Source organism: Sciurus carolinensis, chromosome 8 (assembly GCF_902686445.1).
Source record: "Sciurus carolinensis chromosome 8, mSciCar1.2, whole genome shotgun sequence".
NCBI lineage: Eukaryota > Metazoa > Chordata > Mammalia > Rodentia > Sciuridae > Sciurus > Sciurus carolinensis.
In genome coordinates, this window is record NC_062220.1 from 28,843,513 (window position 1) to 28,866,023 (window position 22,511).

The window sequence follows — 22,511 nt, forward strand, 5'->3', positions numbered from 1 at the left end:
GATATGAAAAAAGAAAGGCTAAGGAACTTGGCTCCACCATCTCTAGAAGGACTGTCCTCCTCCTGCCCACCTTTCAGAATCTTCTGATGTATTTCTGGACATGATATACACTAATATATCATGATATACACTAATATATCATGTCCAGGAATTTTATTTATACTTAGTATGAATAATAGGAAAAGATGTCATATTACCACAAGTGGTAATGACACTTGACTTTAAAAATTCCCTTTGATCTTTAGATCTTAGTTCAATGTCTCTTATACTGAAAGCCCTTTTCTGACTTCCTTTAGAATCAAGGACATTGACTATGAGGGGCTCTCACAGAAGCATGTATTTTTCTTCCTTGTAACATGTGCTATGAAATTAAAATTTGAAATTAAATTGACTGTTTGATTAATGTGCCTTGTCTCTAAGCTTTATATTGGTGGTTATTATGGCTGGGTCATAATAAAGGAGGCCAAGATTCCTTTGAAGAAATAGATAAATAGAATTTTGGTAAAATTGAATCAATTTTATCTCTGAGTCAGGAAAAGGAAGCAAAGAAAAAGTATCATTTGCTTTCTCAGAGATTTATATTGGTAGTTATTATGACTGTGTCTTAATTACCTTTTTATCCATAGTGCCAGGCCACTCTGCCTGGGCATTAATTGTAGATGGTTAGTAATATTTAAGAACGAATAAGGCAATGCAGTAAAGCAAATAGGACTTTACCTAGGTGGTGAGATTAACTACTTGGAGGGGTGTGATTTGTGTTTCTGGTACAAGTCTTCACACAATGAGTGACACAATGGCAACCACTGCTAGTTCCTGAAACAGAAGTCTTGCTTTGTTTTTCTTTGTATCTTTGGTGACAAATACATTTTCCAGGACATAGTGGAAACTTATTAATTGTCAAATAGATTAAAAGATAATGTTTTTTAATTTATAATGGAATTGATAGGAGGTTTCTGATGTATCATCCTACATCTAGGAAAATTTAAAGAAAAAGAATAAAAAGTTTACAGGGAAACATAGTTTAGCTTATAAAGCAAAAGAACTATTTTATCAAAGGTTCCTCTTTGAACTAGAAAAGAAGATTGAAATTGGTAAATACAGTTTCAAGGAGAGAGTACAAATGCTCACTGTGTAATAATCACCACACAAAGTAACAGGAACAAGTACAATTGGAAACATAAAAAGACGATGAACTGTGCTTGGAGGCCGAGATTCCTCAGAAAAAATAGATAAAGAGAATTTTGGTCAAATGGAATCAATTTTACCTCTGAGTCAGGAAAAGGAAGCAGAAAATAAAAAGTAACATTTGCTTTCTTAGACATCAACATAGACACTTGGCGTTTCTCAGGATAGGGAAAGCTGTAAGAAAAGGAATTACAGCCTTTTAGTGACCTCTCCTTTATGTCATGAACTTCATGGCACTGCCCACAGAGTGACTGTAAAGGGGTTATCCTTGGTGTTAAAGGTGCCTACTAACTTTTGGGAAATAAAAAAGATATATGGGATTCTAGATGTTTCAAGTTCCTGAGAAGGCTACTACTTGTAATGACAGATACAAAGCACAGGGAATTTAGGACGTCTGATTCAGATGTAAGTGAAAGGGAGAGATGGGGACATAGAAGACCATCAGTGAATATATGCAATATGATGGAAAATGTAACACATGCTATACACCAGGCACTGCACTGTTGGATTTACAGTGTTAAATCACTGTAAAACTCATATATTAAATCATGTAACCTATGCATTAAATCATTTAATGTATTAGGCCCGATGTCATAACATTCATGTTAGAATAGAGAAGTTACATCATTCATCAGAGAAGAGCATCTATCTTACACTCCACTCCCATGCTTTCTGTTGTCGGTTGAACTGCGTGTGCCCAAAATTCACATGTTGAAGTACTAACCCACAGGACATCAGAATGTGAGCTAATTTTTGAAATAGAATGTTGTGGATATAAATTAGAGGGGAAAAAGTCATATTGGAGTACAGTGGACTCCTATGCCAGTATAACTGGAGTCCTTATAAAAAGAGGATATGCAGACTCAGATGCCTGAAGAGGAAGAATACCTTGAGAATATAAAGTCAGCCATCTATAATATCAGCCCAGGAGATAAGACTTCCCTCAGGGCCCTAAGGAGGAACTAACCCTATCAGCATCTTAATTTCACATGCTGGCTACCAGGAAAACATATGTAAAAAACTTCGGTTGTTTAAGCTACCCAATTTGAGGTATGTTGTTATGGCATCTCTAGCAAACTAATATACTTTCCCTGGAACAGAGATCTTGATAATTTCAGAGAAAATGTATTCCCTTGATAGAACAAAGCAAACAATAATAATAATAATAAAATGGAAATCCTACCCAGAAAAATGCCAGCATCTATAAAGAATTTCTGAATATTCATGAATGTCCATTCCAAGTCGGGCTGAGAACTTTTGCCTTAGTGTCAAGCAACCTGTCCAACCACGTTTTTAGGGAATATTGCTGAACACGTGGCTCCATACTCAGCAATTTTTGTTGCTCGATTTCAAACTGAGCTACCACACAGTGTGTGACAACATATCATAGTTGCAGAAAAGATCATGGTAATAAGGAGCAGGTCCCATGGACCTGTGTCTCAACTGACTTAGAAACTGTATGAACCCTACCACAGTGCTTAGTATGGTTTGGATAGGAGGTGTCCCTCAAAAGCTCATGTGGGAAACTGAGCAAGGATATTCAAAGGCAGAATGATTAGTTTATGAGAGGCATAGCCTAATCAGTAATTTAATCCACTGATATGGATTAACTGGGTGGTAACTGTAGGCAGGTAGGGTGTGGCTGGAGGAGGTAAGTCACTGGAGGCCTGCATTTGGGTATATATTTTGTCTCTGGTGAGCAGAGCTCTCTCTGCTTCCTGATTGCCATGTCCTTAGTTACTTTCCTCCTCCACATGATGTGCTTTTTCCATGATGTGCTTCCTCAGCTTGGTCCCAGAGCAACAGTCAGCAATCTGTGGACTGAGACTTCTGAAATCACAAGTTCCAAGTAACTTTTCCTCCTCTATGTTCTTATTAGGTTTTTTGGTCACAGTTATGAAGGTGCTTGAAAATGGTCAGCTGTTAAAGCACATAGCTGCTTCTCTTGTATGTTTTACTTTTCTTTTTAAAAATTAAAACAGAATCTTTCTCTCATGATTGCTTGGTGTAATTTACAAGGCAAGTTTAGAAATGAGTAGGGTCAAAATATGTTCCTGATTTGGTGTGCTTTAGGAAAAAGACCTTGAACTAAAATCTACTAGCTCTGTTTATATTTGAAACTGAATATAATTTGCGTAGGGAGAGTGTGTGTACATGGAGAAGTAAAGAATCTGAGGAAGAGATTCCTGAAAGCATAGAAAGTCTCTTGTAGAGGAGGTGGAAGGAGGCCCAAAACTCATTTTGTTTCTTTCACACCAGGTTTAGCACTGGGGTGTTTATACATATTCTGAGTCTCCTGTAGTGTGTTTTATATGTACTTGGCTGAAAGGCACCATGAAGAGAAACATCACCACCACCTGTCTACATTCTTTTTTGTCACTGATTATAACAATCTTGCTGACTTGGAGTTGACTTTCTCCTCCTGCTCAAATAAGTCTTCTTTCTGTTATTATGTGTAAAGCTCTGGGAAACTCAGTTTGTCTCCTGTTGTCATTTTTTAGCCATGAGTGACAACTGCCTATCTCTTGGCCCTATATTATCCTTGAAGAATGACGTCTACTTTTGTTATATGATTTTTCACTATCATTTAATGTATTAGTCTTTTTTCTGTTGTTATAACAAAATTCCTGAGGTCAAGTACTAGGAAGAAAATAGGTTTGAGCTGGGGATATAGCTCAGTGGTTGAGTGTGTGCTTAGCATGTGTGAGGCCCTGGGTTCAATTCCTAGAATTCTTTCCTAACTCCAACTTTTCCACCAAAATAAATAAGAAAAAAGATTTTTATTTAGCTCACAATGTTTTTGAAGACTGAAAGTCCAAGGTCACGTGGCTCCTGAGGACCTTCTGGCTCCATCTCAACATGGTGAGTCGTATCATAATAGAAGCACATGTCAAAGGGAAAGAGCAGTCACACGGTGAGAGAGAAAAGAAAAAAGATGTAGAGGTCAAACTTGCTCTTGTTATAGCAGTTTTCTGTTGAGGGAACTGCGATCCTGTAAGAACTATATTAACCCCTTCCAAGGGTAGTACCTCCAGTGACCCCACCTCTAAGGCCCCACCTCTTAAAGGTTTCACTACCTTGATACCACCACACTGGGGACCAAGCTTCCAAGAATACAAAACTTTGTAGAAAACACTCAAATCATAGCCAAACTATAGCAATCATTTCAAGGATGTGATGGATGTCATGTCTGGATATTAACAACCATTAATAGGTTAGTCCAGAAGAGAGAATCCTATGGGTGGGTTGTACCACCACCAAATACCACATACAATCTGCAATTAACTTTGTCTGTAAGCCACGTGAGATTTCAGAAAGCCCAAGTACTCCTCGCACTTGTCATCATTTAAGATCCTTCCTCTTGTGCTACTTACACTAACTCATTAGTCTGGGATGCCCGATTATTTGTACCTATGGAAATACTGCACACTTTTTACAACCTACTACTACACGCCATCTCCAAGAAGTGCTTTTGGATCTCTCAAATGAATGGAATTTCTATATTTGTCATTTTCCTTCAGTTGTAGTTATTAAACTCATAGTGCACTTATATAAGACCACCCAATAGATTGTAAGGCTCTAAGGACAGTGTCCAGCTGGGTTCCCTTTTCATCTCCCTTAATACTGTACACACAGTGCTCACAGCAGGGTGCACTGGATTTTTTTCCTGAAGTCTTTTAATATTTGAGTCTGCTACTTTTTTTTCCTAGATCAATCAGAATTTAGGTTGGCTTTTGCATTTGATGTGAAAAGAAGTTTGGCAGATGCAAAATTGAAGAATGTAGGCAAAGGAACATAAAGAGAGACACCAGTCAATATCATTTACTAAGATCTTACAGTGTGAAATGAAAATGTAAGAGGTAGTTAAAAAGATAGGAAAATAGAGAATAGTGGAGGAAGTTCAGATGGAACCTTAGGGAACACTTAGAATATGTTAAAGGTCGTAAAGTATTTAGATTTATATAGCAATTTCCTTTCAAGGAACTTATGGGAATTGTGTTAATAGAGGCATAGGTCAGACTATGGCTATATATTTTATATTTCTAGAGACAATGTTATGTCTGGAATCAAGTAAGAATTCAGTTAACATTTGTGAGATGAATACGTGAAGTATCAAGTATTTAAGGAATATATATTGGGAGTAGAGGTGAAGGAGATTGGGAAATCTGATCAGAGTAGTAATCTTCTTAGTAAAAACATGAATATTATATTGGCTCATATGCAAACTATCAGTCCCTAGCTCGAATCAGTTCAGCTGCAGGAGCAGCCAGGTACCTACCAGAAACTTGAAGTTTAGATCTACTGTATCTCAGCAAGCTTGTGTAGGGATAATAGAACCTTCTTTTTAAGATATGTTCCCAGGTACCTGAAGTTAAGACAACTCCTTCTTTAGTTCTTTAACATGAAAAAGGAGTACTCTGAATATTTCACACTGATTAATCCTAAAATAATACTAGTAGTGTTCTTCTCTGGATGTAATGCTAAATGACCCCAAAGTGGGTACTGGACATGATACAAATTAACAGAAAATTATGTTGATAACAGGGAAGGGGGATGGTCCAGTTTGCAATAATTTGTCCAGGAAATATTAATTTTAAAAAATCTACTACATGTTAAAAAGTAGCCCTGTGGTGGGAAACACAGTGGTGTGTTTGGAGAATGAGAAGGCTCTTCGGTTTGCGTCAGTGAGAGATGGAAAGAGAGAATGGTAGGAAGTAAGATCTGAAAGATTTCAATGACTAGGCCACAAGACTGTTAGCAGTTTGAATTTTATTCCAAGTGTGACGTGGAGTCCCCTAGAGGGTCTAGAGGAGAAGAGCGACATAATTCTGATTTCATTGTCTAAGAGCGCTGACTGCTCTGTGGACAGTGGACTGTGTGAGAGCAGGAACGAGAGCAGGGAGTCTAAAAGGACGAGGCTCTCATTGAGCTAAGGTTGATGATGACATATCCAAGAGTAATAACAGGAAAGGCAGGAAAAGGGACCCATGATGGAAAGGGTTTTGACATAAAGATGAAAAGACTTACTGACAGATTTATTATAGGGAAGTGGGAAACTTATTCCAGGGTAACTTCTAGAGTTTGGGTCTTAGCAACTAAATCAATGGAGAAGACTGCAAAGAGCAGGTTCTGGAGGAGGTGGTAAGGACTGCCACCTTGGGCAGATGCCTCCTAGACACCCAGTGGAGATGACAAACCAGATGTTGAGTATGTGAGTTTAGCACCACTAGTCATCAGGGAAACGCGAAGCCAAGCCACAATGAGATATTGCCTCATGTCTGTTAGAATGGCTTTTATCAAAAATATGAAAGATAAGTACTGGCCTGGATATAGACAAAAGGGGATTCTTGCACATTGTTGATGGGAACATAAATCAGTATAGCCATTAATGAAAAATGGCATGGAGGTCCCTCAAATTTTTAAAGTAGAACTACTATATGATCTCATATTCCCACTGCTGGATGTTATGTACAAAGAAACTAAAATCAATATGTCAGAGTGACATCTGTATTCCAAGTTTCACCACAGTATCGTTTACAATATTTACTGATAGGGAATCAGTCTAAGTGGCCATCAACATACAAATGAATCAAGAAAGTATGGCAGAAATACACAATGGAATATCATTCAGCCTTAAGAAGAGGGAGATTTTGTCATGTGCAACAATACAAATGAATCTGGAGGACATCATGCTAAATGAAATAACCCAAATACAGAAAGACAAATAGCATATGATTTCACTTATATATGAAATAAGCAAAACATAAGTTGATCTCATAGAAGTATAAAATGATGGTTACCAGAGACTAGGGGATGATAAGGAGGAGTGGAATAGGGAGACATTACTCAAAGATTGCAAAATTTAAGATAGACAGGAGAATAGGTTTTAAGATTTATTGTCTACCAGGGTGACTAGAATCATTAATAATGCATTGCATATCTCAAAATAATTTACAGAATAAATTTCTCACCATAAAACAATAATAGGTAAGTGAGGTAATGGATATGTTAATTAGCTTGATTTAATAATTTCACATTGTATACAAATATTGAATCATCAAACCATGCCCCCAAAATGAATACAGTTATGATTTGATAATCAAAAATAATATACATAATTTTTATAAATGAAAATTCAATTTGTGATGAAGGAAGTTTCAGTGTGTCTGTTGAGTAATGGGCACAAAATCAGGCTGTAGTGGGCCAGGGTGAAAAAGAGAAGCGAGAAAGTGGAAGCAGTGGCTTTGAGTCACTTTGATATTGAAGAGCAACTGGAGTACGATAGGTCAGAGATAAAATAGTCATGAAGCTTTTGTAGAAAAATTAATTCCACATATTATCCACAAAATGGCTGATTGTAAGACACAAATGTTTTCTTAATCATTTACAAATTTGTAATAATAAATCATTTACTAATCTGCCTTCACCTCCTAACTGCAGAAATGATCACAAAGGGCCACATTAAGAGCCCTGTTAAATATCCAGGTGATCAATGAGTTCCATAATCCTCTGCGTTCAGACTCCCCACAAGGAGACCTCATGCCAAGTCGAATGGTTCACTGATTCACTGATTTTCATGATAAAGGTCTTGACATTCCCTAGAACATATTCTTCACACTCAAAACTGAAATTAAAGATGATAGATTAATTTTAATTTCAAATTTGAGTTCTCATGAATGCTTTTATTTTCATATCTACTTTTAAGTCTAAAGAATTCTTCCTTTGAAGACTTTTTCTAAGTGACACTGTTTTTGGCATTAACAGCCCTTGAATAAAGAGCATCTTGCATAGAATAAAGATGCAAATATTCATATTAACTTAAGCATGTTTTATTCACCTTAGTTAAGGATTTGTTTATGGTTATACTACATTTTATCTGACCCTAAGATTCCACTAAACATTTTACAATTACCAGGCATGCAAATATTCCTTTAAATCAATGTTCCTAACTTTACTTTTATGGTCAGTTTATCTTTGGTGTCCTGAATACTTAGAAACCAGATTTCTCTTATCATTAAAAAAAAAAAAAAAAAAAAAAAAAAAAAAAAAAACAACTCTCCAGGAACATAATATCTCATTCCTTCTTGTACACTTTGACAGCCTTTAAACAAGGAAATCCATTTCTTCCTTTTTCCTTCAGAGCTATAATGATCTAACAAATCTTTCTTTTTTTGATTAATACATATTTTTTATTGTGAAAGAAAACCAACATTTTTTACAGCTATAATTCAAGTCATATGCTTAAGTAATTAAAAAAAATTTATTTGTACAGATTCTATGGGATTTTCAATAGTACCTTGTAGGTAAAACAAACAACAACAAGAAAATGATAACCAGAAAAACATAAAAGTGCTAGGCTTTGTCAGGTTGTAGGGAGGGCTTTTACTAGAGTGAGAATAAACTTTATCAACCAAACCTGGACAACCAGAGAGGGAAAAGGGGATTATTACTAAGTACCTAAAAAGCAGTCATTGACTAAGAGAGAGTGAAGAAACCATGAGGTAAGATTACCCTCCTGTGTAGCTTTCCTGTTCTAAGAAAAACTAAGTTAAATGCCACAGGGAGTGAAGCAACTATGGCTAAGGAGGAGGGTGGGGCAGGTTTGTGTCTTGCTTTCACAGTTCCTATGAGTCCCTATGAGCTCCTCACTTAGCACTGTCCATGTAGGACAAGGAGGGCACCATCTGTCAATGGCTGACCATAGATGGAAACCACCAGTCCTGACCAATCTTTAAACTACAACTTCTTCTCATTCTTCAGTCTTCTGACTTCATTGTTTATTTATTTTTTCATTCTTGCCCTTGTCTCACTGTTTGGATCTGCTGTACCTCGTAACTGCTTTTTGGACTCCAAACTCAGTTTGCTTTCAACCATGATTTCAGTTACTCCTTAGGCTACTCTGTGCTGAATTCCAACATGAAACAACCAAAACAATGTGAAATTACTTACTCAATTTTTCCATTACCCTCTCATCATAGAAAGATGCACTAAATGGGAGACATGGATTAATTAATTCTCAATGATTTTGAATGCCAGAATTCTTGATCAAAAAATAGTCTTCTCTCAGAATGTGACCTAAACAGGTATAATCTTAAATATTAATAAATTCCTATTATTTTCAATTTTAATTATCTAAACAGAAAATAGATGTAAATGGATCATTTTAAAACCAGTCATCAAACCTATGGAGGAGTTGATGTTGGTTGCTAATTTATAAGCTATGTTATTAAGCCTTCTTCCGTTATTATCTAAATAGTTCTATAAATAAATGTGTCATTTGCAGTCTGAATGAGTTGGTTGTCAGGCCTGAGTGACATCCAAGTTTATTTTAAATCAAAGTTCCCAGTTTGGGAGTTTTCATATAAAGAATTCATTTATAACTACTCTTAGTTTTCTGCTCAGTGCCAATGGGATTGGAAAATAGTGTGGTATGTATCCATTTTAATACATCTGAGAGGCACACTGCAAATTAAGATGACAGATGGGAAGAACCACTATTGACTTGGGGTAATTCAGAGAGGATTGCCAAGAGCCCATTAATTTTGTGTTCCAGAAGTTTAGGCACCAGCTTGAAAATAATAAATTAACTAAAGTAATGAAAAACGCTTTGCTTTTTTACAATGAGAAAAACACAAATAATATACATCTATTTATCAACACAAAAACTGATGGGTATTCACCCCGCCCTTTTTATTTTCTAGCCATTTATAAATTAGGATGCCTCTTCTCTAAAGTGGGAATAAATTGTAATAAGGACATTTGGGAAGTCCACCACTTCTGAGGTTTGACTTACTCCAATGCCTATCATCACATAATATTTCTCAAATCTCAGAAAAGAAAATAAAAAATAATTTTCTGTGTGAAAATTCTGTTCTCTAGAACTAACCTGCTGATCACAGGACCAGTGTTCAATGGGATGAATTAAATATGGTAGATGAAGAAGAGGTGATGAACAGAGTGAGGAAGGACTCCACCGGGCTTCTCAAGGACAGGGCATGACAGCCCACCTTTCAGTCTTTCTCCGCAGGAAGGAAGGGTCTGCAAAGTGGCAGCCACCATTACCTTGTAACTTAATCTTGAAAATGATGCCCCTTCACTTTTGGCACATTCTTTTCTTTTGAAATTAGTCATCAAGTCCAGCACAATACTCTTGTAAGTCAAAGGGGAAGTTTAGACCAGCATAGGCCATCATAAAGCCTGTTTGCTGCACTGAAGCATAGAATTAAAAAAAGAAAAAAGGTCACATGCTTCACAAGACAGTTGATCATTAAGGCATCAAATAAGTATGTTCTCACTGACTTATTGTCTAACTTAATTCAAGTCTTTGTTGTAAACCATGGAACTACTATATGTCAGATCAACAGAATAGCTGTCTTGAAGATGAAAATAGTTAAAGAGAATTTTTTCAGACATTGTTCTTAGGGTTATGAACAAATAAAAAAAAAAGTGCCCCTTTGGGTCTTATCCATTTCCTTGGGTTCTGATTTCTTTATCTGTAAATGGTATCAAATAATATTTTAACTTACATCCGCCAACAAAATTTTACATGCCAAGTATAATTTTTCTAAATATTTAGAATCCTCACAGGGAAAGAAATGCACTTCCAGCATTTAAGGCATAATGAGATTAGCTGCAGATTTTAATCAAAAAGTTGAAATAATCATAAGCTTAGAACACATATAAAGAACACATATAAAGTCTGTAATGCTTGCTGGGAAATTAATGTAATTTTAGAAAATTAATTGTATTATGCAGAAAAGTAGTTTAGAAGTTATTTTTAAAAAGTGAACCTTTCACTCCACAGATATATTAAATACTAAATAGCTCAGACTTTCTAGAAATAGAGGCATAAACAAAATTTTTTTCAGTAAACAGGTGCTTTAAGAATTTGAGGGTCCCAAATTTAAAAAGATTCCCAAGAGAATAACTTAAAACTCATGAAGTTAGAACACTTTTTATTCACAATCCACTATACTTTTCACTCTACCACTAGAAAAAAATTCAATGAATTTATGATGGTCTATAGAGGAAAAAGTATACTCTGCTGAAAATGAATAATAATTAGAAGGTCAAGAACACACTATTCACTAGGAATGCAAAACCTACTTGGAAGGATAAAGACGTAATCACACATAGTAACTAAATATAAGGCTCCTAATCCAAATATTCCCTGTGTCATTGTACCCATCAAGGTCTGTGGAAGTTTGGCTGAAACTCTCATTCTTCCTCCTGTTTAATGTCTTTCTCTGAATTTCTGCAAATTCACAGAAGTTTCTCCTAGCACTCTCTGGTTCTGATTTTCCCTTCTTCTTTTTTTAATTTAATTTTTTATTTGTTCTTTTTAGATATACATGACAGTAGAGTGTATTCTGACATATTGTACATGCACGGAGTATAACTTATCCTAATTAGGATCCCATTCTTGTGGTTGTACCTGAAGTGGAGTTTCACTGGTCGTGTATTTAAATGTGAACGTCGGAAAGTGATGTTTGGTTCATTCTACTGCCTTTCCTATTCCTGCCCCCTCCCTTCCCTTCATTCCCCTTGGTCTCATCCACTGAATTTCTGTTCTCCCTCCCCCACATTGTGTGTAAGCATCAGCATCCCTTCCTCTTAATCCCCCATCTTCGGCTTCTGATGGCTCCTTGTTCTTTCATCCTGTCTTTCTCTAACCTCAACACAGCCCCCACTTGCCTTCATGGGGTTTTCAGGGAAACCACTGACTCCAGGCCTTTGTGTGTGTAGCAGGCTTCACTGGTTGGGAAGAAGAAAGGAGCTTACATCACAGTCACACAAATGCTGGGCCACTGCCATCCCGGTCTCCTGCTACCCCCTCTATTTCTCTGTTCCTTTCTTTAGTCTCCATTCTCCACCTCCAGTTTTGGTTCATTTTTGTTTCTGCCTTGTCCTTTGGTGACTCTCATTCTTGTGCTTTATGTTTTCTCCCCAAGCAGATATCAAACTCTTTCCTTAACCAGAAATGATTTTCTCCCTAGGAGAAATTCCATTGCCAGTTATTCAGAAAATGGCCTATTTAACTTATCACTCCATTTCACATCTTTTTGAGAATATTTTTAGTCCTTCAAGAGAAGAGAGACTCAAGAGATTAGCCAGAGTATGATGATAAAGAAAAACTTTAAATTGGTAAGCAGCACTTACACTCAGTTTTAAATGATTAGCTGGGCTGCAAAAATAGGGGGAAAGGGTCCTTTGGAACATCCCAAAGGAAAACAGAGTGATCATAATTCACTCTATTATTTGTCCCTAAATATTATGTACATAAAGGATTTTATGCAAACGTACACCCTTGAAAGGGTTTTTCTTTTTTTCAGTAATTGGTGATTGAATCCAGGGCCTTGCACGTGCTAGTCAGATGCTCCAGTCCTTTCTAATTTTATTTTGAGACAGTCTTGCTAAATTTCCCAGGCTGGTCTCAAATTTTGTGATCCTCTTGCCTCAGCCTCCCAGTGGCTAAGATTACAGATGAGTACCCCCATGCTGGGCTCTAAAGGGCTTTTTTATTTTTTATTTTAATTATAGTTTTGTCTTCCCTGGCGTAATCATCGAAGGCATTCTAGGAAATCCTCGGGATGTGACATTCTATACCTTTAACTTACTTTATAATTAGCCTAAGAGATAATGCTTAAAAAAATACAAAAAGAAAAGGCCACCCACACAACACAACTTGAAGGTCAAATTGTTTTATATGCAAGTTTTCAGAAAGTTGTATGCAAAAGTAAGTCATTAAGATGGAGTATGAGTTCATTTTAGCTTTACAGGCACTTTAGACTATTAACCCTTGTGTAGGACTAATTACAATACAGATCTGATGAATTGCTTCAGAGGACACTCACTTCAAGTAGATCTGTATTTATGCTGCTCTGCAGGTGATTTAGACGAATGAAGTAATGTGTCACAAGCACTTAGAGGTTCCATTGGGCCGAATTGCTTTCTTGACTGTCTCTCATAGAGCAGCATATGTGGGGCCTGAGAGATTCCTCCAATTCTCTGGAGTAGGTAAGGCCATAGAGCACGGACTAGACTTCAGGGTTTATAGCTCTGGCTCTTGTACTGACTACTTGTGCTTCCATGGGAAAGTCATTTACCCTTTCTGGGCTTTAGTCTTCTTCATCTGTACAATGAAAATGGTAAATATGCAATACAGGAGAGAAGTCTAAATTGTCAGTTGGGAAACACCTTAAAAATGTGAACCTCTTATTTACTACGTATCATACTCCAGATATGCACACACACATCATGTACATGGTGTACATGTGTGTGTAAGTAAACTCTCCATCAACTTTTTGTTTTGGCATTTTTCATAAATTTTTACAAATACACATTTCCATTTTGTACTAAAATAATGGTAATGATTTTAAAATGAATTGTTTTCTGTTAATCCCAAACTCTATGTCGATTTTTTTCATCCAATTGCATGTGATGATTGTGTAATTTAAGATTTGCTTTCTTTTGGTTAATGCCTAAATTTGGAGTTGATTCTTAGACTCCAACATGTGAAAAGGATCACTTGGTTTGATATTTTTAAATGTGTATTCCTGATCCTCAATCTGACATTCAGAATTAGGATGTATGAAATGGATCTCAGAAATGTTAACAAGCACTCAAAGATAATTCTGACCCAGCCGTTTCATAAGATATTCATCTAGAAAATCTTAAATAGTATTGATTAGTTCTCACCCATAAAGGAGTATCATTAGTTATATATCCTCACATTAAAAATAATTCATAGTGATTTCTTCCAAAAGTTATGCAAGTTTTACAACGATAAGATGGGTGAAAAATTTTGGAATTTTTGCCGGGGTTTGGGATGGAAAGATAGACAGATATGGATGTATATACTGAAATGGAAGTACTGTGCAAGCAGAGATTTTTATCTGTGTAATTCACTGAGTTTTTAGCACCTTCATTTACCACTGAATTTTTAGCATTTAGACCAGTGTCCAAAATATGATTTGTCCTAAGACATGTAAGAATGTTGAAAGCTGTAAGTAGTCAATTATGGGGAAAAAAAAGAGCAATGTCCGAGGGTTACTTTGTTACAATATTTTAGATATTCGGGTACCAAAGTGAATAAAAAACAATATAGAACGAGATAAAATAACTCAAAGGGGTTTAAAATGATCTTATCTATTTCCATATATTAGGAAAGGTAATCTTTTAAAGGCTGAGCTCAAATGAGAGGAAGTCTTCTACCGATTTCTCTGTAGGCGATCATCGTGTACACATGGAAATAACCTCCTTATTACTAGCAGAAACAACTTACTGGAATATGTCTGAGAAAATCCAATTTCCAGTTAGCACAGACTCTTCTGGGAAAACTGAGTTTTAAGTTGGTTCATACTCTCAATGTGTCCTTTGTAGAAATCTGATGTTACCCATCAGCAGGCGACATTCCAAGGGCAGAGATCATTGTATTTTCTCCTCACCTCATGAAATATTAAAAGTGTGTGTTAGAGCAGAGGTCTCATGAAGCACGCTTAGCTCTTTAGAAAGTGGAAATCGAATGGGATAGAGATTCCATTTTGTGGACAGAATGTCTAACTCTGATATCATCTTCAGTTGAGAAATTAGTTTATGAAGCAAAAAGTTGATGATCTAAAATATTTCTCCACTAGTAGCAACTAGTAGACACTTTCTAAAATAAATGTAACCATTTAGACAATCAGCCAACCACTAAAAGACAACTGCATTAAATGAATACCCTGGTACATTTATAGGGTACATGTGGCTGGTTTCTACATTTCGATTGTGCGTGTCTATTGCAAATGAATGTATTTTGCTCCAGTCCCTGTTCCTTTGACCTTTTAGAGTCTTAATGAGACTCCAAAAGCAGCAATCAAAAGCACAGTGTTTCATTTTGGAAGCGTTCAGAAAGTAATGCACTTTGGCTAAATTTAGTTGTAGAATTTGAAAACACATCCGGCCATTTTTCTAGTAGACACATAGTCATTTTTGATTTACACAAATTGGTCAAATAATAGTCATTTCCTCTTGGCTCAAAAAAGAAAAATAAACCCCAAAACAAACACAAATCCAAATCTTATGGGAGTAGGGAACCACAATAAAAAAAACTGACTCATTTAAGACTTTAATGATTGTGACTTGGGCATAATTTTACAGGACATCAAATAGTGAAAACTCATGTCCATTTAAAACAAATCTGGCTCAGAAAACATAAACTATGATTAATACTGAAACAACAAAATCAGAAGTTGAAAACACTGATATCGCTCCTGTTGAAAAAATACTGTTTGTTTCATCAAGATTTACATTTGACATAATCTTCAGAAAATAATTGAACATTAGGAAAAAATAAGACTGAAACTTAAAAGTACTATTTCATTTCCTAAATTAGAACATGGGAAAGGTATATATTTGAAGATTCAAAAGCTTGTTCATTTTAAACTGTATCCTTGATTTTAAAGCAGATGTTGTTTATGATACATAATTATAAATAATTTTCCTTCAGGACATAATCTCCAAGAGGACAACAAGCCACAAAAGTTCAGTAGTTCAACTCCAAGAGTTATATTCAATTCCATACTGGAAAGCTATATTTAAAACAGAGTTGGGCTGGGTGTGGTGGTGCTCATCTGTAATCTCAGCAGGTCTGGAGGCTGAGGCAGGAGGATCTCAAGTTCAAAGGCAGCCTAGGGTGCTAAGCAACTCAGTGAGATCCTGACTCTAAATAAAATATATAATAGGGCTGGGGATGTGCTCAGTCATTGAGTGCTCCTGAGTTCATTTCCCTGTGCCCCCCCACCAAATAGCTATCTTTTTTAAAATTTATTTTACTGTAGAAAGAACACTTAACATGAGTTTTACCTTCTTAACAAATTTGAAATCTACAATATGGCATCATTGACTACAGGCAAACTATCATTCCACAGCAAACCTCTAGATCTTATTCTTTTCCCTCAGTTGAGACTTTATGCCCATTGTTTACTAACTCCCGCTACCCTTACCCTATCCCCTGAAAACTACTATGTCACTTTTTGACACCATTAATTTGACTTTATTATATACCTGCGTAAGTGGAACCAGGTGGTATTTGTCTTTCTGTGACTGGTTTATTGTCCACAGAATAATGTCCTCAACCTTCATCCTGATGGTCACATCTTAGAGAATTCCTGTCTTTGGACAGGCTAAATAGCATTCTGTTTTATGTATGTACCATATTTTTCTAAAAATATGAATAAAATAAATAAAATAGTTTTATTCAAAAATTTATTTTTAGTTGTAGGTGGACACTGTTTATTTTATGTATTTATTTTCATGTGGTCCTGAGGATCAAACCCAGTACCTCACATGTGCTGGGCAAGTGCTATACCACTGAGCTACAACCCCATCCCCAGAAATAGAGCTTTTAATAGGGAGTTAACAAAATTATAAATGAAGAGAAAGGCCAAGCTAGGACTTTAGATAATAAGCTGGTCTGCTAACCTTGGTGCTTAGACATTGAGGAATGTGAGCTACAAACCCCCAGGGTGTATGGTCTTCATTTTGCTGCATTTCATTCCCCATATACCTAATCTGTTGAGTGTATATATCATAAAAGGCTGTCAAATTTCATTAAATGTTTTCTGTGCATCTGTAGAGATCATCATATCTGGTTTTTATCCTTCATTGTGTTAATGTGGGGTATCATTTATTTATTCATATTATGTTGAATCATTCTCATATCCTAGGGATAAATCTCACCTGATCATAGTGAAGAATCCTTTTAATGTACTGCTAAATTTTATTTGCTAATATTGTTGCTATTATTACTAACATAGATATTTTTTATCTATGCTGATCATGCATATTGGACTGTGATTTTCTTCTCTCATGCCCTTGTTTGGCTTTGGTATCAGGGTAGTTCTACCCTCATAAATTAGTTGAAAGTGTTCCCTCCACTTCCATTTGATGGGAGAATTTGAGAATTGGTTCTTGCTTTTTAAATGTTCAGTATTCTGTCTGTTTTGTCTTCCAAAGTGAGTTAGAGCTGAGATGGGAGGAGCAATGATTGAGGAAACCTGTGAATTCAGTGGGAGGCAGAGAGAAAGGAAGGTGCCTGTGGACATCATATAGAGAGATCCACAGGACTTCAAAAGACACATCTACTTTGCAGCTACAGATTTGGGAGTAATCACCATAAATATGGAAATTCAAACCATGAAAAACAAACAAACAAACAAACAAACAACAACAACAAGAAAAACCCACAAGAAAAGACTTGGCTATCTAAGGACTAAAAGGCAGACCAGAACAGGAACAGAGTGGGAAGCATGTTATTAAATGTAATAGCAGAAGACAAGGCATTTTTAAAGAAAACTGGAAACTGAAAATCAAAAGAACATAAATCAGGCCATTGATGTCCATCTAATATCACAATTAAAAAGGCAAAGTAACTGTATCATAAAATAGGTAATCAAATGCCATTGCAAAATTGAAAATCAAAAAATTTTGCATTTCTAATGCTTCAGAATACATGATTTGAACATTACCCAGAAAAGTCATAGATATTATGTCATTTGACTTCTTGATCAGATGAGGAAGCCAAATGGCTTCCTCAGGTAATAAAGAGAGAAAATAAATTAGAGTTACAAATTTAGAATCATCACTCACTGCATCACTCGACCAGGTGAAATGTTTCTAAAGAGCAGTGGTTTTCAAATTTTAGGTCTTAGGACTCTTAACACTCAAAAGAATTTTTCAGGACCTTAGTGAATTTTGCTTATATGGGTTATATCAATACTTACCATGTAATAAACTAAAACCAAAAATGTCAAACATTTATTTCTAATTCATTTGTAAATAATAAACTTGCTACACGTTAACATAAATGACATATTTTAGGGAAAATATGTATTGTTTTCAAAATGAAACAAAACAAAAACTACTACAGGGACATGGTATTATAACTTTTCACAAATATCCTAAGTCTGGTTTAACAGGAGACAGCTATATTCTCATACCTGCTTCTGTTTTCAATCTGTTGGGGTGTCACATGTTGTATAGACTCACATGAGTACACTCATGAGAGGTGAGTGAAAAAGACAAGTAATAGTTTAGTATTAAAAGGAAGATAGACTTTATCTCTCTGATCCCCTGAACGCATCTGGGTGATCCCCAGGATCTCAAGACTACCCTAGAAATTTGCAAGAATACTGGAAAGTTCAATTCTTTACAGGAATCATTGACTCCTGGTTCTGCAGTAGGTGTTAGTGACCATATTCCATAATCAAACAATTATCTACTAAATATTTTGGCCCACAGTTTCTTCACAGATAATATGGAGACAGTTTTCGCAGGATAAATTTGTGGTCGAGAATATTAACTCTAATACTAGAGGTCTTTGCCACTTACTAGGGAGGGACATTGGGAAAGTTTGTCTTTCTCCTCCTCATCGAAATATATAAAGGTGGTAATATAGTCTCTATACCACAATTAAGATTTAATACATCATTATTTGTAAATTTCTTTTAAGAACACAAAGTAAAGGTTGTGGTTATTAAATGAAATTACAAAAACAAATATATAGTTTTAAAGCTAAAAATAATAAAGTTTACAGAGGTATGGGAAGATTACCTGGTGGGTAGTACTTGCACAGATTTTAGGGACAATGATTATAAAGTCCATTGATTCCCAGATTTCAAAAACAGGACCATACTCTGATACAAATAATAGAATTGGAAGAGAAGGTATTTCTGATGAATTATAAAGCTTCGTTTCCATAGTCTTACCATTTTCATCACCCCAGAGTCACAACTTAGGATGAGACATAGTTCTTGTATAAATACATCCTGCATTTTAAAAATGGAATTTTGGTAACAAATGTGTGGTCCCCGCCCCCCACCCCCACGACACCCATTACATTAAGTGGGTGGAAGAACCTCAGAGGGCAAAAAATAAGAAAGTATTTCCAAACATTGAATATCTAAATGCTTTCAGGACCTAATTTGTTACAATCATCGATTTCACATATTGATGATACAAATAATGTAATATTTCATTTGAATAAAAATTACTGCTGCCAATTTTGAAGTAGTTCCTGTTGATTCCCAGTCTTGACTTGAGCTCCAGCTCATCTTACCTCTGTGTGGCACTGTGACTTTCCTTCTGTTTGGGTGTCGTTGCTATCAGTATGCATGGAGAAGCCAAGCATGCCGACTGGTGTAGTTGCTTTGCCCAGTCTCTATCTGTCTGCCTACGAGTGGTGCTGGCTTCATCCTTATTGCCTTCCTCCCAGTGCTCTGCTTGAAGAATTGTTCTCCCATCCAAAAGGGAATGTTTTTCTTGAAAGTGTGACACTCCTCAGTCAACACTAGAGTATTTGGCTTATATGTGAGGATAGCTCACTTAACTCCCAAAGGGTAGTGGTGCCTTTTCATGGTTGCCTTGGATGGACCTGATGATAGTGAGTCAATGCCTATACTCTTACAATCTTTCCATGCACTCCAGGGATTATTCCCAGTGGGAAAATATATGAGACAGACAATCCTATTTTACTCTGCGGGACTTATCCGGAATGGTGTACTTACTCATTTATTTACCCTTGACTTTAGAAGAGTATCCTGCCATTCCATCAGTTAGAACAATCTTATTTTGCAAGTCAAAATCTTAGATATTGAGACTGGACACAGTCAAATTATCTTCCATGATAACTTCTAAAAAAGTAAAACAAAATGCAAATTATGTATGTAGTTCTGCTTGTTTGTTGCACCACTGGGGATTGACTCAGGGATACACTACCACTGAACTGTAGGGTCTTGATGAGTGACCAGGCTGGCCTCCAGCTGGTGATATTCCTGCCTCAGTCTCCTAAGTAGTTAGAAATATGGGCATATGCCACCATGCCCACCCTGAAGTTTTTATTATCATTATTTCACTGGCAAGGAGCTTCACAGATATTGTTATCCTTCTATGGTTTATCAGCTTACCTGAGACACAACTCAAGAAGTCTGAATCCAAGTCTTGTGTATAATTTCCTTTGAACAGAAAAAAAATTATTGTGTTACTGAGTTTTTGAAGTTAATACCTAAGTCTTAAAAGAATTACTTCCACTTTTAAACATTTCTGTGTTTTTAATTTAATTCTGTAATTGGAGTTAGTTCAATGTAAGCAAATCCCTAAGTTGGAAACTCTGTATTTCAAATCTATTAAAATGAAAATGAAACAAAATCAGTTCAATTAGTTTACCCAGAGGTCTCTGACTCAGAAGCATAAGTCCATAAAATAAATCTGTCAAGGAGTTTTGGGATTTAGTTCAATAGGGTTAAATTATTATATTATTTTCCTTTATATTTCTGATTTTTGTGGTATCCTACTAAAACATAAGTAAATTACAGTTAAATCTAGGGAAGCAATTAGAAGAAAACATATAAATTAATAGAAACTTTAATGATAAATAAGTAAGAAAAATGAATTAAATGAAGTTAGTAAAAAAGAGGAATTTCAAGTGTCAATAAAGAAATAAAGGTTGATTCCAGGGAGACAACAGCTCACTTTTATGGTTATTTATTATAAGATTTTAATAAACTTAAAATTCTACATAGAAAAAAAGTCTCAGTTTTGACATGAACATTCTTATATTTTAAGAAGGGTTGAGCAACAGAATAACTGCTCAGAGAAGAGAGAATCTGATAATGTAGCATCCTTGAAGACAGGTTAATTGATTAATATTGATGTAATTATTGCTGTAGGATGGGAGGGTGACTTAACTGACTCATTGGGGAACATTATTGGTTCCAATTATGTTCATTTGCTTGGAAATAATGGTTTTTAGGAGTCTGGGTAGCTGAAATTATATTAATTCTGCTTTTTTTAAATCATTGAAAATTAAAGGTATTTCCAGAATTGCATCAAGTTACTCACTCAGTAGATGCAAGTTTTAATTTTGATTCTTTTAAAATTTATCCTCAAAATACAGTTCAATTCAATTTTCCTTGATCTAAGTTGTTGGGACTTCTGTAATTTTGTTTTAAATTCTCTTTGTCAGTGGCTTACATATAATAATGAAAGGATGTCTTTCATATTCACTAATGTATATTTTTTGCCACAGATGCCCATTTCTCATGTGATATATTAATTTTCAAGAAACATCAGAAGTGTGGTTTGCTCATACCTCTGATAGGGGTTAACATCCAAAATGTATAAAGCACTTAAACAAACCAATAGTAGGAAACAAATAATCTGATTTAAAAGTGGGAAAAAGGCCTGAACAGATATTTTTCAGAATAAAAGGCATAAGTATGGCTAACAGGTACATGAAAAAATGCTCAATATCACTGTTCACAAGAAAAATATCGATTAAGGACTACAGTGAGCTATCCTTACACCAGTTAGAATGGATCGTACCAAAAGACAAAACATAAGTGCTGATGAAGATGTAGAGAAGAGGAAATGCTTGCACATCATTATTGTGAATGTAAATTATAGCCATTATAAAAAATGGTATGGAGAGACCTCAAAAATGAAAAGTGGAACTAACATATGATACAGTAATTTTACTTTTGGATATACATCCAAAGAGTTGAGGTCAATAGGTCAAAGAAAGTTCTGCGTTCCTGAGTTTACTGAAGCATTATTCATAATAGCCAAGAAAGGGAATCGGCATAGGTGTCTATCAATGGATGGATGGATGAAGAAAACGGATTGTCATTTTACCATGAAAAAGAAGGAAATCCTGACATTTGCAACAACATGGATGATTCTAGAAGACATTATGTTAAATGTAATAAGATAGGGACAGAAGGACAAACGTAGAATGGGTTGACAGTTACCTAGGCTTGGGCTGGGGAGTTTGAAAAGATGATAGATAGACTAAATAAGTTGAAGAGTTTTATTTTATAATATGGTAAGTATGTTAAAATATCATATTTTTGAAAATTGCTAAGAGAGTGGATTTTGTGTTCTCATCAAAAAACATTGCTAAGTATGTGAACTAATGCATATGTTAACTAGTTTGGTTTAGCTATTCCACAATGTAGGCATATTTCAAAACAGTATGTTACATGCAATAAATCTATATGATTTATGTCAAAAAAGTGAAAAAAGTGAAAGAAATGTAGTCTCTAAAGTAGAGATATATCTTTCTTGGTACAAAAGACAAATTTCTATAATAATGATATGTACGTAACTCAGTTTCTCTTTTAAAAATGGCTTCTTGCCTAGTGTTATCTCAAATTTCCACCCAAATATTTATCCAAAGTTGGAAATTAAAAGAAGAAAATAAAACATTTTAGATTTTACTTTGAAGTCATGAATTCATTAAAACTCAATATTTAATTTTTTTCTTTTTTCTTTTTAGTTATGCATGA